The sequence below is a fragment of the Pyrgilauda ruficollis genome, unplaced genomic scaffold, assembly GCF_017590135.1.
Source record: "Pyrgilauda ruficollis isolate IOZ18807 unplaced genomic scaffold, ASM1759013v1 scaffold24, whole genome shotgun sequence".
Taxonomy (NCBI): domain Eukaryota; kingdom Metazoa; phylum Chordata; class Aves; order Passeriformes; family Passeridae; genus Pyrgilauda; species Pyrgilauda ruficollis.
The window spans coordinates 7189205-7206425 of NW_024523648.1; positions in this window are offsets into that span (position 1 = coordinate 7189205).

A 17221-nucleotide genomic window follows, 5' to 3' on the forward strand; every position below is an offset into this window, starting at 1 on the left:
GAAATGGTGTTAGTGTTGTGACGAATAGAACATAGTAGAACCCAACCTTTAATTTGCCAAATTTATGAGATTAAGACATTATTTTAGAAATCAAGCGCTGCTGAAATATATTGTTCCCACACTTCAGAAATCAAGGGAGCAGACTGGTAAAGAATACCATATGGTAAAGACTGTCTAAATGTGACTGTGTATTCAAAGTAAAATGTATCTTCAAGATTAGCACTGTTCAGAAAGCAGCCATGTCACCCCCGAACATGCCTAACCATTTTCTGGGGTTTCTCGGATGCTCTGTGTTGAAAGAAAGTGCTCTGTGTTGGAAGGGTGAAGATCTCAGACATACTTAATATTATAATTATTTTGATTAATTAACTTATTAATACTCATTGTATTTTTCATTATTCTTAATGCATCTCTGAAAAGACACCTGTCTAAATCCCAAATCCATTCTTCTAGAAGTGACTACCTTAAAGACTTGCACTGACAGGAGCGTAACCTGAAACAGAGAACGTCAGCAGAACAAAGTGAGATTTCCTGGCAATGATTTAAAAGGAGATGATGGAGGAATATAAAATCTTATATCAGTTTTAGCATTGTTCTTTATGCATTTCCAGCTTTAGCCATCTTCCCACAAATTTGCCAGACTAAACAGCTGCTTCTACTTCCTTTCACTGAATGTGATATTCAAGCATGGTGGAAATTAAACCATGATACAATGGTACATTTGTGATACAATGATCACAAATAAGACCAGTTTATTAACCAAAAGTCTGGAATTTCAGAGTAGTAAAAAAGTAAGCATGATATTGTGACCTCTGGTTCCACTGGTATTTCCTACAGATTTAGCTAAATGATACCTTAAAGTCATCCTATCACACAGGGACTATCATCCCTTGGCCTCTCCTTTCCTTTAGCTGAAAGCCTGTCTGAATCACTTCACGTAAAATTCATTGACTAAGTAACATACTTCATAAACATGGATCTCAACTGCTTTTTCACAGTGTTGCATCTTTAGCAATTTGCCAAAGCATCTGAAACTACCAGCTAGCAGGAGGTCTGTAAAGCAATGCAGTGTGACAGGTTAGTCACAGCATCTCTTGGTTGCCTGGGACTGGTCAGGCAGTGAATGAGCAGCATAATACCAAATGTTGGTGTCATTAAATGAAGTATGTCAATATAACTACAGTCTAAATATTATAAGCCTAAAGCAGCTTAAGTTCCTAACTGCCTCCACAGACACACAAATCCATCATTAAAATCTGAAAAAACCTAGCTCTGCTGTTGGTTAAGTCTGGAGTTACTTAAATTCTTCATGATATTTGCATTCCTCATGGGGCATCAGCTGAAACACCAGGGGAGGGGATAAGAGGGGGTGTGGGGGTGTGTAGCACAGTGGCAGCAGGATGAGCTCCTGGGAAGAGGCAGAGACTGAGGCAGCTTATGGAGCAAGGCTCGCTTTCCTCTGTGGCTGTTCCAGCCAATTAATTAAGCTCTGCTGCTTTTCTGTCCCCTCTTTTTGTTCCTGGTTGCTACACTGGAAGAAGATGAGGGGAAGAACCTTAATGGGTGTCCCCCCCTTTCTGTCCTTCCATCTACATGCCCACTCCGTGCTCCCCATATCTTTGGAGCTGGCTTTCCTAGCTGAGTCAAGAAGAATTGCAAGCACCTCCCTAGTGACCTCCTCCCAGCTGGCTGCTGTGTTTGTGGTTATTTCTTTTCCTCTCTGCATTCAGCATACATAGGTTTAACAAAACTCATGGTGTTCAGTTAAACTTACAATTTTTCTTCAGCTCTCCAGGAGGCTGTTTTCGTGCTTCATTTGGTTCTCTGCATCCCTATTCCTGAGCCAGTGAAGGCTGAAGATTTTCAACACAGTGCGCTTTTAGAGAGCTCATCCTCAAATTGACAACGTTTCATCTAGCATTAATTTAACATTTAACTCATTGATAAAACCTGTTACAAAAAAGGCTGCAGAGGGAATACACACTTAAAGCACTAATAATGAAAATTTCTTCTTTAAACTGGGATACCTGTGAACAAGCCCACAGAGCCAACAAGAAACAGAAGGCCACATCCCAGGTTCACCACAGAATACCAGTGACTGTGTCCCCAAAAGTGCCTTCTAGGTTGACCTTGTGCCCTTGAATCGCGTGTTCCCTGGCAGCCAGAGCTCAGGAACAGCAGGGCCCCTCAGGGTCCCTGGCTGCTGCCTCCCTGCCGCCCGTGACGCACGCACCCGGTTGTAGCAGGCCAGGGGGGTTTGGTGAGTGAGTCTCTGAGCAGCCCTGGGGAGCTTTGCCTTACGTACAAAAAAAAAAAAAAAAAAAAAAAAAAAAAAAAGGGACAGAAAAAAATAGAGATAGGGGTTTGGAGTCCCTAATCAGCAATGATTGCTTCCTGTGCAAAAGTCAGCTGTTTCCATACAATAGCCAAGCTGTTCAGGCTCCAGGCGCCATCCCAAGGTCATCACTTCTCTATTGTTGCTCCCCACCCCCATGGAAAATTCCTGTGCTCTTTTATGTATATAAGCATGTTTGGTTTGGGGTTTTTTTTGTTGTTGTTATTGGTTTTTGGTTTGGGTTTGGTTTTTTTAGCTTGGAACACTCACTCCTGCCTCTCGTGGTTGTGGAGGGGTTCAGCACTTGGCGCTGACCTGAACTTGGCTTTTCAGAGCTTTCATTTGCTTTGCATCAACACTGCCTAATGTGTTTCTTATATCAACAATTTTTTAAGGTTTTCAACCAAAATACTTATCTGCACTGAGTTCTGTGGAGGTTGTAAATCACATTCAAATCTGACATATTTTTTCCAACTTGCTTTTCTAGGAATTCCTGTGTGTCATGGTCCTCTGAGACAGTGAGAAATGAGGCCATATAAGTTACTAGATATTGTTCCCTTATAAAATATTTATTTCCTTACACACCCTTGCTCTTTTTCATCTACCTAGTAGAAACCCTGTGGAAGGAAATATTTCATCCTAAGAAGCCATCAAGGTATCATTGCATTGGTTCATTTTGAGACCTGCCAAATAAAATTCTACACCCTTCAGAATTCAGAAGTTCTGTAGAAAAATATTCATTTTGAGCAGCTTGTCAGATTTTTCAGAATTCTCCCAAATCCTTTTCATTCAGCCACAGCTGATCCTGGGCAACACTAAACAACTTCTTAAAGACCACTGCCTGTTATTTGTTGGCATTAATTGGACACAGCAAATTTAGCTCTTTGCAAATTTGGTACCATATAGTCCAGTCTGCAGCTTTAGAAGCATTGACTGATTGACTGAGAATTTCTCTAGGCAGGTGTAGTTTACTAAGAAGAACAAGAAAAAAATGGTGGATTTCAGGAAGGCAAATTTGCTCGCACCCTGTGCTTTGGAGAAATGTTAAATGGAAACAGTTTATTGCCATACCTACAGTGGGATCTCTGCCTGATGCTGGCTTCTCAGGAAGTTCAGTGATGATTGTGGTCTCGTGACATCATCTCTGGTGTCACTGCTAATAAAACAACTGTGCTACTCAGTCTGTGGCTTGCTCAAAATTTAGGACAACTCAGTGCTTTAACATGCAACAACTGATGGAGACCAGGTCAGACAAAAACTCTGCATTTAGTTATGAAAAATGTTTTTTCCTGATATATGTTTTTTTATTATTATTTTTTTCCCAAATGAACATGGTATTGATTGTCCCTACTGCTTGCTGAATTAAGCAAGTCTAAACCACAGCAGGGCACCCCACTGTGTCTGGGTTTGGGGGTGAGGGCATTTACTTGGATATATATCCTTTCAACCCCTAGGCTATTAGTGCTTGTAACTCACCCTTTAATTTCTCTCTGGGTGATTTTTTGCAGTTTGTGCTTCTCAAGTTCCCTCAGGAGCTCAGAAATCTTCTCAGCTGCCAACCAAGTTCATGAACATTTGTGCCTCTCAGACTCCTCTTCAACGGAGTATAGCCAGACAGGCTTCATAGTTCTGCTGGGAACAATCACTGTTAGAACACTTCTGTTTGAAGTCTTCTTCCCAGTTCTATGGGCTCTGATTATGTCTTTTCCTGTACATTATTGCACTGTAATAGTTTCTTTGGGGCCATTTCTAGCTCTTGAATAGATTATCATGCTATCATTAGGCAAGATACCACAAAACCCCTCTCTGATAATTGTGTCACTTTGAAAATCCTGAGTTACTGTTAAATGTGAAACCTGTGTAGTATACATAGACCACAAAGCTATAAGCTTTTCAGCTTCTGTGAATAGATTTTTGTACTACTTGAGGCTATTTAAAATAAAGTGTTTTGGTCGCAAACCATTGCTTTGTCGTGTTAGCACAGATTCAAAACGACAGGTAGAAACTTAAGCACAAAAGGCTGCAGAGACTGACATACGGCATCTGTACAAAGCCCTCTTACCCTTTCTCTGATAACTTTCACTGATATTAAGTCAATAGGATTGTACTTCTATGACATACAGCTTTTAAAGTCCCTTTTTCAGATTTTTCACAAAAATTCAGCTAGAAAAGGCTTTTCTTTCCCAAAGATGATTTTTCATGTACAGCATTTAGTGCCATAGCACAATACCCAAGCCCTTTCTGCTAAGTGTGGTATTCTTTGTCAATACTGAGTGTCTGCATTCTTAAAGTTTACTTGTTGCTGCTTTCCGGAGACAGTCAAGTCCTCAGCTGCCCTCCATGGGACTTAATACAAGCTTCTCTACAACCTCTACAGTAATGGCTCAGAGCATTACAATTGTTAACAGCAGAGTTCTAGGGTTTCATATAGCAATGTCTGGCATTGATTCTTAATGGAAACAGTGAATGTACATATTCAAATACTATAGTACAAAAGCATTGTCAAACAATGTTTTAGAATTGTGAAAGAAAATGAGACATTTCAGTGAGATCTATAAAGTACTTAAGGAAAGAGGTGGTAATGGCAATAATTTGGAATGCACAGAAGATGAACTTAAATTGCAGTTTGCCCTCATATGTTATTATATGCTTTAATAATATTTCTGAAATGAATGAACAGATTTACTTCCTCACCTGTGCTGTGAGGGAGCATCTGTGTTGCTATTTCCCAAATGGGTTAATTGGCAATATTCCAATATTTTTTTGTGTTTATCTTCTCTTCCTAGGTCTCATTTATACCTTTGAAGAGGATGATTCCTGTCTGCCATGATTCAATACCTAGTTTTTAGAAATCTTGCCAGTTACTTATATCTTTATGCTCAAAATTGCTGTTGTAGAGGTGAAGAGTCTTGGAATAATGACTATGACACAACTTTTAAAAATCCCTCAAGTAGTTAATTACATTCCTGGAGAGCTAGAGTAATAACAGGAATACTCCGAGTTGTAATAAAAATGTAAGAAGATTTTTAGAAGGGCATAATTCACTTTTAAGATACAGTCTGTTTTGAATTATCAAAGGCAAGAGAGAGAGAGAGAAGGGGAGCAGAAATGAGATAACTCACGTGAAGAAATAGCACAGGAAATACAAACCATATGTACGCTAGACTATGAAAACACACCAACATATTCACCTTCAAAGAGCTTGTAAGCACATTTCCACAGGAGCAGCAATACCTGTAAGCAGCAGTTGGTCACTTGGGGCCCAGCACATGTGGCTTTCCCCATGCATGGCTGAGCCCAAGACATGGCACTACCCCACGCTGCTGGGTAAGGTGGAAACTGGACCCAGGTGTCTGAGGGTGGCTGTGCCAGGAGAGCCTGGCAGGTGACCTCCAGGCAGGCTGTCCATGCCTAGTTGAAGCCATGGCACAGTATGGTGTTTTCCACTCGTGTGGAACTCAGCAGCTCTGGTGGATGCCAGCGCTCTGCGGTGCACTGGGACTTTCCTGTGCAGCATCCGCCACCGCCTGGGAAGTGTGCACAGATGTTTCCCCCCACTGCCAGAGAGGATGAGACCTCACCTTGTCACAGGAAACTGCATGGGACAGGTCTGTGCAAACACACAGGTCCCATGGAATAGCTGGAGCCAGGTAGTCGCACATAAAATCCTTATACACATTGTAGTATTTAGCATGTGGAGGTATTGAGCAATAGCTGCACTTCTTGATACTACTAACTGAAGGCTGTTGTTTTTGGGTTTGTAGCAGCTGGATGCTTCTTAAGAAAGGAAGATAGAGCTAAGCTTACTAGTGACATGATTTTAGGCAGCAATTTCTGTGCGCCTGCTCTATTTTTTGGCATTCAAAAAACAACTATAGCATAAAAGAGTATTCTCGATGCTTCTCTTTACCTTCTGCTTTCCAGGAACCTCAACGCTTGGATGAGTTCCCCTTGACACTTTATACAAATCATGTTTTTTCTCCCTTGGCCGGTGACTCTTGTACAAAAGAAGCTTCTTTTATCACGACCTAAAAATAAAGAACACTAACAAAATGCTCTGATCAAAGTCATTCATTCATCAGCAGAACGATTTTTGCATGCTGCTACTTTGTATGTGAGAACCATTACCCAAGGAGAGAGACTGTGAATAGACATAGTGTTTACATAGTACCAAAGTATAAGGTTGCTCCTTGTGGATAAAACAGAACTGAACCCTCATGATACACTAACATGTGCGTGGTAGCCGATGACACATCACTGCTGCCTACATTAGCAGAGCAAAGATGCTTTGTTCTCTGATGTCATGAGTTTCAAATCCCAGCTGGGGATTTACTGACTAAGCCACAGTGAGCTGCTGTGACTTCCCTCCCAAAAGGAGAAGAGGAATAAAACAGAATGGCTTTCTGCTTTTGATTTCACTTCAGAAATACTGCTGAGCATTAGGATTATTTCCCTGTTGGTACCAAAATATTATTACAGTTCTTGATGACAAGAGCTACATAGACCCATCAGTGGAGAAAAGGCTCATTAGCCACCTCAGGACAAGACATAATAGCAATTCTTCTGAAGTCAAATATATAAACCACAGATTAAATCCTCATTCAAATAAAATTCCTACCACAAATTGGAACTGGTAATTGCTCACCATTTCTCTGTGGTAGGACACTTGTTCCCCTGCACAAATATAGACTGAGAAATTCCTGTTTTACTGTCTGGTAGCCACTTCTTTAACTTTCATGTTTCTTCAAGCTCTTGTCATTAAGTAATGGCACAACATATATTGTGCATGGGAGGTGTTAGAACATACAAGCTTTGCACAGACACTCACAGAGAAAACTGTTTTTTCTGCTTGTGAGATGAGGGTAGTGCAAGTGTGCCACCAGAGCTGAGGCCAGCAAACCCTCTACAGGAGGTTGTTCATGCTGTGAACTAAAACAGTTGAGGACAGAGGCATGGACTCTTGCTGTCATTTGTTGTGACTTTTTTGAGTGATGATCCCAAAGCATTATCCTCACAGCATTCCTAGAAAGCAGGCATTATTACTTCATTGTTAAAGTGGCAATTGAGTCACAGAAGTATTGTGATTTGTATGTGGTCACAGAGGAAGGAGTCCAGAAGAGGGAAAAAAAGTGTAACCAGTGGTGTAAATTCTTCACCTTTTCTTCCTAGCTATTCACTGCATGATCTTGGACACTTTCTGTATACTAACATGCCACAGAAATGCTTCAGAGCTTTGTTTGTGTATGGACAGCAGATGAAGGTACCTGGATGGAAAGGATAGCTTACCTACTCCTTATTGCTGTTGTCAAGAAGCATGGGCTGAAGTCATGTGGCACCTGGGTCAGGCAGGGTTTGTAGAAGCTGGCTTCCCAGAGGGGTGTCAAGAGAGTGAGTGCCAGTCTGGCTTTTCCTGCAGAAGCAGTTAGACTCATTCCATAAAAACAGTGTGAAAAGGGGAAAAGTGGGTGCTGGGGGGAGAAAACAGATTAAGCAGTCCCAGAGGGTGAAAGCATACAAAAATCATGACTCCTGTGTTCTGTCACATGTATTTCCCCAGAGTGAGGGACAAGTAAGAGACAAAAATCTCCATCCTGGTCCCCAGGAATGGACATGTCTGAAAAAGCTCAAAACTAATGGAAGATCTGAAACAAGACTAGGCTCTGAAGTGGGAGATTGACAAGTCTGGGTGAAAATATGGACTGGAGGACTGTATGAGAAAACTAAGGAAAAATAATGAGAAAGAATTATAAAAGGATTATAATTGATCTAGTTGCTGATGTCCACTGGATTAGCCAGAAAAAGTGAAAAGTAAAAAAGTGTTTTCTAATTTTTTACTCTAGAAAATGCAATGAGAACTTATTTATTTAGGGCACAGGAAGAAAGGAGTCTTTTGCTGTTGCAGAGATTGTAGCACATCAGATGAGGGGGTTATGAAAGTTCAAACACACACAAAATTTGTCAGCTTCCTCACTGCCCATTTTGGAGCTAAGTGCACACCATGCTAGATGTACATGCAGGGGTGTTGCAGGAAAAGTGCAATGGTTGTGTTTAAAATAGCACCAACCCTTCCTATCTTACTGGCATTGACTACAGGGACAGGCACACCCACCCAGGCCTGCTTTGTGCTTTGAATATTTTAATGGTCTGACTATTTAGATTAGAGATGGAATTTCTTTTTAACTGGAATTTTCGTGGGAGTAAAAGCCCTCAGGTAGAGGCCACTGTACAGGCATATAAATATGACTGTATTAATGGCCATCCAACATTCCTTTCAGTTTCCATATGGAATTAGGCAAAGCAGTATAAAATAATACTGTATTTCTAACCTACGCAAGTGCAGAGATTGCTTTATTATTTTAAATTCACCAGGCAGCAGTTAGATTTTCTGAATTGATCACTATACATGGACGGAAATGCCTGTCTCACCTTCATTAAAGCTAGGCTTGCTCACAGCAGCTGAGGGTATAAACTGTTTCTGACCATACTTTTCAATACATGTCCAAAGTCAGGCTTATCCTTGCATGTTGATTCCAACCTGAACATTTAATCTGGCTGCCCTCTTTCTGGTGACTGTTGACTGTCTCTAGATCACTCCTTTGGCAGAAAAAATAGTCAAAACTGATGATCCAATTGCAGTGAATTTAATTCAGTTACACCATTACTTAGTAAAGGCTGACCAGTCATAACTAATTTCATCATTGCTGTCTCAAAGTAGACCTTTGTAAGATTTGTTGAGTATTGCACATGCATTGCATGACCCTTGCAGACACGCTCTGGGCTGGACTGTACCTGCCCAGACAAACCCCTACAGGGGCAGAGTGTCACACCTGGGCACGGCCTGCTCAAGAGATCTTTGTGGCAGGAGGAAGATGATGGCAGCTGAAACACAGAGCCTTGGGCTGTGAGGGTCCTGCCTCAGGAAAGGGGGGAAGAGAAGCCATGCAGCACTACAGCTGGGGGCTGCAGGAAGGGATGATGCTGCTGGTGCCAGTGCCAGCATGGGAGGCAGTGGTGGCCTCTTCTCTAGACTGTTCTGGCGCTTCTGACACTCCTTTCCCACATTCTCAAAATGTAATCTCAGATTCCAAATGTTCTCAGCCTTGCTTTCCAGGTGCCCTTTACTACAGGGCTGGGCCATTTGCTGACTCCCCGCTCTTCCCAGCTGAGGAGCAGCTCTGCTGGCTGCACCTGAATCATAGAATGACAGAATGGTTTGGGTTGGAAGGGACCTTAAAGATCTCATTCCAACCCCCCTGCCACGGTCATTGACATCTTCCCCTAGACCAGGTTGCCTAAAGCTTTCAGGATTGAGACATCCAGAACTTCTCTGGACAACCTGTTCCAATGCCTCACTACTCTCACAGTAAAGAACGTATTCCAAATATCTAACCTAAACCTACCATCTTTCAGTTTGAGGCTATTCTTCCTTTTCCTATCACTACATGTCTTTGTTAAGAGTCCCTCTACAGCTTTCTTGTGGCTCTTTTTAGCTAATGTGTGTAGAGTGAATTCCAGGAAGACATGGGAAGAGGCTGATACTTGAGAAGGAGGCTTCCACAGAGCAAAGTGATCAAGTTCCCACCACACTGCCGCCTGCTTGGAGCAAGAAAGAATATGATCTTGCTTGGCATGCAGTGGAAGCAGGCATCAGGGGATCTCTTCAGGTTTATAACTGTTTTATTATTTTATAAGCCACTAAGTGAGCACTATGGATCTGGCCTTAGTCCACCTCACAGTATTTTGTGTGTCGTATCTGAATTGTGCTGTCCAGTGTGCAATCTGCCTCTGGCATCATGCATGGTGGGAAAAGGCTGCTCTTCTTTCCTCTGCACGCCACAGTTGTAAGCATATGTTCAGGTGAAGGGAATATCTGAAGGAGTTGGGTTACCAAACCCACGAGTAAACCTGTGCCTGCACATTGAAATTAACTGTGTGATTCTGTTTTAAAAACAGGAGAGGGAGAATCAGTCCTGACTTGAACTGGGTCCTGAAAAAATGTATGTATGACATTCTCTGCTGCACAAGCTGTCCTGCAAGCTCAGCAGAACCAATTACCCACTGCATTTATGGACAGACAACAGCAGCTTTCCCGACTGCTGCCAGCACAGGGTTTTTTTCCTTTTCACATCTTTTATCTCCAGCAGAGACACTGGACCAGGAGCAAGGCCTCAGCCACAGCCAGCATTTATCTTGTGTGTAGTGATGTGCTGCTCTGAGCCTGCATGGACAAGGTTTTCCTTGAGGAGCCACAAACCAGGTGGCACTCACACTCCGAGGCGAGGGAAGGAGGACAACACAGAGCTTCTCTCTGCCCAACTCTGAAGATGAATGCAAAGGGTGTCCTCATTCCATGTGTTCCTCCTACATTATCCTAATGGGTTGTCAAGGAAAAAACACCAGTGCCTGAATGAAAAAAAAATGTTTACACACCTCTTTAATCCATTTCCAACCAAACACCCATCATTTGCTGCAGCCAGCAGTACACACAACTAAAGGGTTTATTTTTGTGTTAAACTCCCTCCATAATTATGTAGTGTTTATGAAGTGCAGCATTTCTCACTGTGTTTGAAGAAGTGAGGGATCTGCCATCTTCTCCATTTCCTGCTATATCACCTACATTTTCCTTTCTGTCCACACATCATTAGCTGCCTCCCTTCTACCAGACAAACAGCTCCATTAAGATAATTTTTTGAAAGTAAAAAGCAAATATAAAGCTGCTTGTGAAGTACCTTCACAAACACTAGGAGAGGTGTCTGACAACACACCATTTGTTACTCTGTCATCTTTCTCATCTGTAAGTCTAGGATACCTTGAAATAAAAAGTAATGATGTGAAAAAGGGTTTAGAACCAGGAAAGAATTTTACAAATGTTTCCTATTTTGCTGTCAAACAGTGACAGAAATTTTAATTAAAATTCCTATATATCACTATAGAAAAAGAGTCAGGAGTAACTGAATTTCAGAGTGATAGGAGAACCCTGCAGTTTTCTCCACTCTTCATTCCGTTCCTAACTCTCTAAGGACACAGTCTTAAGCTGTCCCAAAAGAAATTTAGGTTGGATGTTAGGAAAAAGTTTTTTATGGAAAGAGTGATAAAGTACTGGAATGGTCTGCCCAGGGAGGTGGTGGAGTCACCATCCCTGGATGTGTTTGAAAAAAGACTGGATGTGGCACTTGGTGCCATGGGTTAGTTGAGGTGTTAGGGCATGGGCTGGAGTCGATGATCTTAAAGGGCTCTTCCAACCTTGTGATTCTGTGATAGGATGCTGGCAGGAGGATGAATTCTTACTACCAAACAGAAATTGAAGCTGTGAGAAAAAAGGACCAAAACCTACAAAATTTAGAAATGAAAGGATTATTATACAAAAATTTCAATAGTTAGCTTGGTACTTACACAACCCTTGAACAAAAATTTCATCAAAGTCTTTTGCAAAATAAATACTAGTGATGTCTGCTTTACATTTATCCAAAGTGCCTCATAAAGCTGTCCATTAGGATTCCTGGGTTATTTTATGCCACGTATTTGCAAAATGTTTAAATGGAGACATTTGGATTTAAATGCAACAGCAGTAAAACACAGAAATAGAAGGGATAACAGAAAAAAAAAGCCCAGCATTTCATTTGAGATAATAATTTTATAGAAATGATAACTAGATGCTAACTTAGCATCTTAAATTACAAAGGAAAGCAAAATAGATGAAGATATGCATATATTCTGATCTTTACAGATATTAGTCCTATTTTATTACAGCCTTTTGTGTGCTTATTTTCCTCTTAGTCTTAACAATTAACTTTAAAGTTACGAAACCTGCATATCACTGATTTGTTTGCTGCTACCAGCTCTGACAGTTTTCAGCACGTGGATCACCTGCAATTTTTTGTTTAAAATGCTGTTGCTACTTTGTCTTGTATGACTTTATACATCTTGATTCCCAAGTAATTTATTTTCCTAGCAGGAACCACACAAACTTGTCATACCTGAGAAAAGAATTGCTTTGTTTACAAAACCTTTTCTAAAAGAGTAATTTGAATTTGACCTAGTAAAATATCAAGTGGTTTTTTATCTGTCAGCAATGGTATTCTTCTTGTCAAGTTATGCAGTCATCAGGACAACTAAGAAGTAGCATGCTTCTATGTTATTATGATGGCAATTATTTATTAGCACTGTAGCTTCAATGTTGTCCCTGGAGGCTTCCTATAATCGAAGTTACCACTTTCAACATCTTAATCACTTGAAGCTGTTTTGATACCAAATTACATAATTACCTCATTAACTGGAAAGAGATGTAAGTATTTCATATTTCTCTTTGACAAAAACAATAGAAGTGTCCCTCATGTTAGATACATTTCTGTGGAGTAAGTAGAGCAGTGGTATAGGATCCCCTGGAAAACCATACAGTTCTCCAATTACCCTCATCACAGAAAGCCTGAATGGGGCAGAGAAGCCCATTGCTGGCTCAAGGAGCACTGGTTTTGGGAATGGTATCCTGCTGCTCCTCATGCACACGCATGAGCTGGAGTGAACGTCACTGAAGTCATCTGGGATCCCAGCAAGCAGCTATAAGGCAACTATTTCCTGTGCTCGTGTCATTTCTGTGACACAGCTGCAATTTCAGCTCAGGAGAGTTTTCCCAGGCTCTTTTTTCTTGCCAGAAAAGAAAAACAAGGCAAACCATGAAATTGTTGGCTGCCTTTCTACCATAACCTTTTTATATAACTAATTTTCAGGCTTTTTGAAGGTGTCCATCCACAGTCTTGAAGAAGGTAAAAAACCTTTTATCAGTTACCAGCAAAATTACAGTTGGACTTGATGATCTTAAAGATCTTTCCAACATAAATGATTCTTTCCTTCTATGAAAACAACACTTTTGATGACATGATTTCAATAGAAGAGTGTACTTATGCTACACACAGTGCTGACTTTATGCAGGGCTTTTGCATCATGGTTAAAAATATGTGGAGACCAGCTACTTAAACATGGGCTAGAAATGCTAAACATTGTCTGGAATCATTAAATAACATTATTACAAAAGCTACTCTTTCAGCTGGGATAGGAAAGAGCCATGTAGGTGAATATATTTTTCCCCTTTATCTTGTCATTTCACTAATGATTTTCTCTTATGAATATTCATTTATGATGATTTTGGCTTGGCTCTTTGAATCAGTATTTGCCTGAATGCAAAGTGGATATAAAAAATTGCCAGCTTATAGGAAGGTATTTGCTTTAGTGTTACCAGTGTCACAAGATATCAGAGAATCAAGTCCTTAAGTCCTGCTTACGAGATAAGAAGAGCCTGCTTGCCATAGGAAAGCCTGTTTTACCAGCTCAGCTACACCTTTTCTCACATCTTGCTTCGTGATCTCTATTTAACCAAACTGAAGAGGACAGAGATGAATAAAACAAAAAGCACATACAGGCCAACGGAGACCCTTGAATATTACTTGCATCTGAAATTAATTTACTCTGGCTACCTGAGAGTGTTTATCCACTTAGGGAGCAGGAAAAGCACCATGTCTTACCTAGCTAAGCAGGACTAAAGAACACAGCTCACATGCAAAGCACGTGCAGCGGATCTATTCATTACTGTTTTAGCAGCACCTGAAGGGATCAGTGGGACTGGGATCCTGATGAGCTGTACAAACACTGAGCACAGGCACCCTCCACCTGCAAGAGCTAACAGCCTGATGAGGCAAGAGAAACAAACAGAAGCGGGAGGTTACACACAAAAGGGGGGTTGTTCTAGATGATCTCTAAAGGTCCCTTCCAACCCAAACTATCCTATATCCTATCGACTATCCTATATCCTATGAAAACCCAATGAAAGCCTGAGCCTACAGTTTTATTTCAGTCTCAGGGATTGCAGACCTGAGTGAGGAAGCATTGTTGAGTGTTGGCCTTCCTCCCATGGTCCCACAGCTAAATGTAAAGCTGCAGAGAGCTCTGCTCCTGATGTACAGCACCACACCACAGATTGCATTATCTCTGCAGCTCTTCTTTAGGACAATATTGTCCTCTGAAAAGTCCAATGTGTTAAACATGCAAGCAACACACAACTTCAACATTTTTTATCAGGGCTGCCATCAGAAAAAAAAGTAGTAGGGTTACCAATGCAGCTTAGCCCATGTGTATCCTGAATCTCAAATGATGAAAAGAGGTCTGAACAACCATGTGACTGCCAGAGGGGCCTGATACCACAACAAACCAGAGAGTAACCATATCCATCAAAGCACAGGTCAATGACCTTTGCTTACTATGAGCTCAAAGCCCACTTGAACTTTATATATTTTTTAAAATCAGCTGGTGGTTGAACATATGTTGCAAAAACAGCACATCAAAGTGCCACCTTAGACCCTGAGTGTCCATAAACTTTCCATGACAGCAGCAGAGGAAACTGTCTCCTGGCAATGTACATTAAGTTCCTGCAGAGTTCAGGCCTGACTTCCCTAGTGCTTAGGTCATACACTATGACCTGTTTTAGGTAAAAACTACCCACACTACAGGGGAGACACCAAGAAATATTAATGTAAGCATTCACAGTGCGGAAAAAAAATTGCTTCAGTTCGAGCAGAACAACAAACAGTCAACCAAGGACAAGGGAAAGGACAGCAAGTTCATTTGGCTACCCATCAAGGCCTTAGTGCAATTACACAGTGAGATCTTGCTGTGTTATTGTGTCTTCATTAAGCTGAGTCTGGGTTTATGTTGTTGGATTTGATATAAATTTGTGGGCATAATAGCATAATTAAATTAAGAAATTAATTTATGCAAATGCAAATAGAAGTTCGTTGTATTGTTATTGCGCCTCTTACCAAATTTGGAACTTTGCTATTTTGTCCAGCTTTCCTTGCATTTCTCATTCGCAAAATCTTCTTCTACAGTGTTTTTTTTGGTCAAAAAGATAAAATCTCATCCCCTCTGCAGAGCTCTGCATTTAATAGGTGCAAGTTCATAAAATCTGAGTTCTGCTTTTTTGAAGGACGTGACAAATTGCCATAGACAAAGATGCCGAGATGGCACTAAACATATCACTGAGGCTTGCTGGGTTTTGATGATGCAGTGTCACATGCTGCCAAGCTGTCTCTAAACAAAATCATTTATACAGTAATAGCAGCTAAGATGTGAAACACAGTAGACAACTTGTTGTTTTGAGGTATTTTTCTTCTGAAGATCTGATACAAAAAGAGAAATCTGGAGAAAAAGTAGAATAAAATGTTGATGTGATATTGTTTTTCCCTCTGAATGGGAGAGTAGAAAGATTGGGAAACATGTTTCAAGTCTTCACTACTGCAGATGAAATACATAAAAGATCAGAGCAAAAATCAAGATGAGAGTTTTCAGATCCTGTTTTGTTCAGAGATGTTCCAAGGAAAACCTTTTATTATGAAGGCATCACAAAGATTATCTTCTTGCATAAAATGTTTAATTTTATTTTGTTTGTATATTCAATGCCTAATTTTGCCTCCAGCTACAGCATTTTGCCTATCATGATAAAGTACTGAGTAGGTACATAAGACTACTAGAAAATCTGGTATCATACCAGTATTACTCTCAAACCTTAAGACTGAGCTAACCTCACTGCAGTGCATATACAGAGATATCCTTTTCCAGACAATTTTCTAGACATGTATTTCATATTTGTGTTCATTATAGCATTGTCTGTTTATGAACACTAAGGCTATAACAAGCACTGGCTGAATGGCACAGCTCAAAGGCTGTGATCAGTGCAGCAGAATCCAGATGGAGGCCTGTAGTCTGTAGCGCTCCCCAGGGACCAACAGCAGGTCCAGTCTTATTCAACTTGTCCTGTTCAACCTGTCCTATTCAACAATGACCTGGACAAAGGGATGGAATTTACCCTCAGCAAGTTTGGTGATGATATTGGGGCAGTGGCCAATACACCTGAGGACTGTGCTGCCATTCAGCTGGACCTTGACAGGCTGGAAAACTGGGTGGAGAGAAAGTTAATGAGGTTCAACAAGGGCAAGTGTAGGATCCTGCACCTTGGAGAGAATAACGCCAAGTACCTACAGAGGTTGGGAGCTGACCTCCAAGAGAGCAGCTCTATGGAGAAGGACCTGGCAGTCTTGGTGGATAGCCAGTTGACCATGAGCCAGCAGTGCTTTGTGGCCAGGAAGGCCAGTGTTATCCTGGGGTGACTCAAGAAGAGTGCGATCAGCAGCTTGAGGGAGGTGAAAATCTGCCTGAATAGAGGTGCCCCTCTACTCAGCCCTAGTGAGGGCACTTCTGGAAAGCTCTGTCCAATTCTAGGCTCTTCAGTACAAGAAAGAAAAGATGTGACTGGAGAAGGTCCAGTGGGGAGCCAGGAAGATTATGAGGAATGTGGAGGAATTCCTCTTATGAGGAAACACTGCTGGAACTGGCCCTGTTTAGTCTGGAGAAGAGATGACTGAGAGGAGATATCAATACATACAACATCTCAAAGCCCTGTGCCTAGGGAATGGTGCCAGACTCTTTTCAGTGGTGCCCAGCAACAGGACAAGGTGCAATGGCCATAAACTAAAACACAAGAAGTTTCATCTCAACATGAGAAGAACTTCTTTACACTGGGGGTGGCAGAGCAGCAGAACAGGCTGCCCAGGCAGGTCATGGAGTCTCCCTCTCTGGAGACACTCAGAACCCACCTGGACACATTCCTGTGTCACCTGTTCTAGGTGATTCTGCCTTGACAGGAATAGGACTAGATGGTCTCCAGAGATCCTTTCCAACCCTAGTGATTCTGTGGTCTTTCTTTTAAAGTTAAAAATAAATGGCATTGATGCCTTCCTTCTATTTGCAACAGTTGAATTTTTTTCAGAGATATGCCAGCAAGCAAATTTACCTGTAAGTTGCTTACATTGCACTATACATCTACTAATGCCTATATTT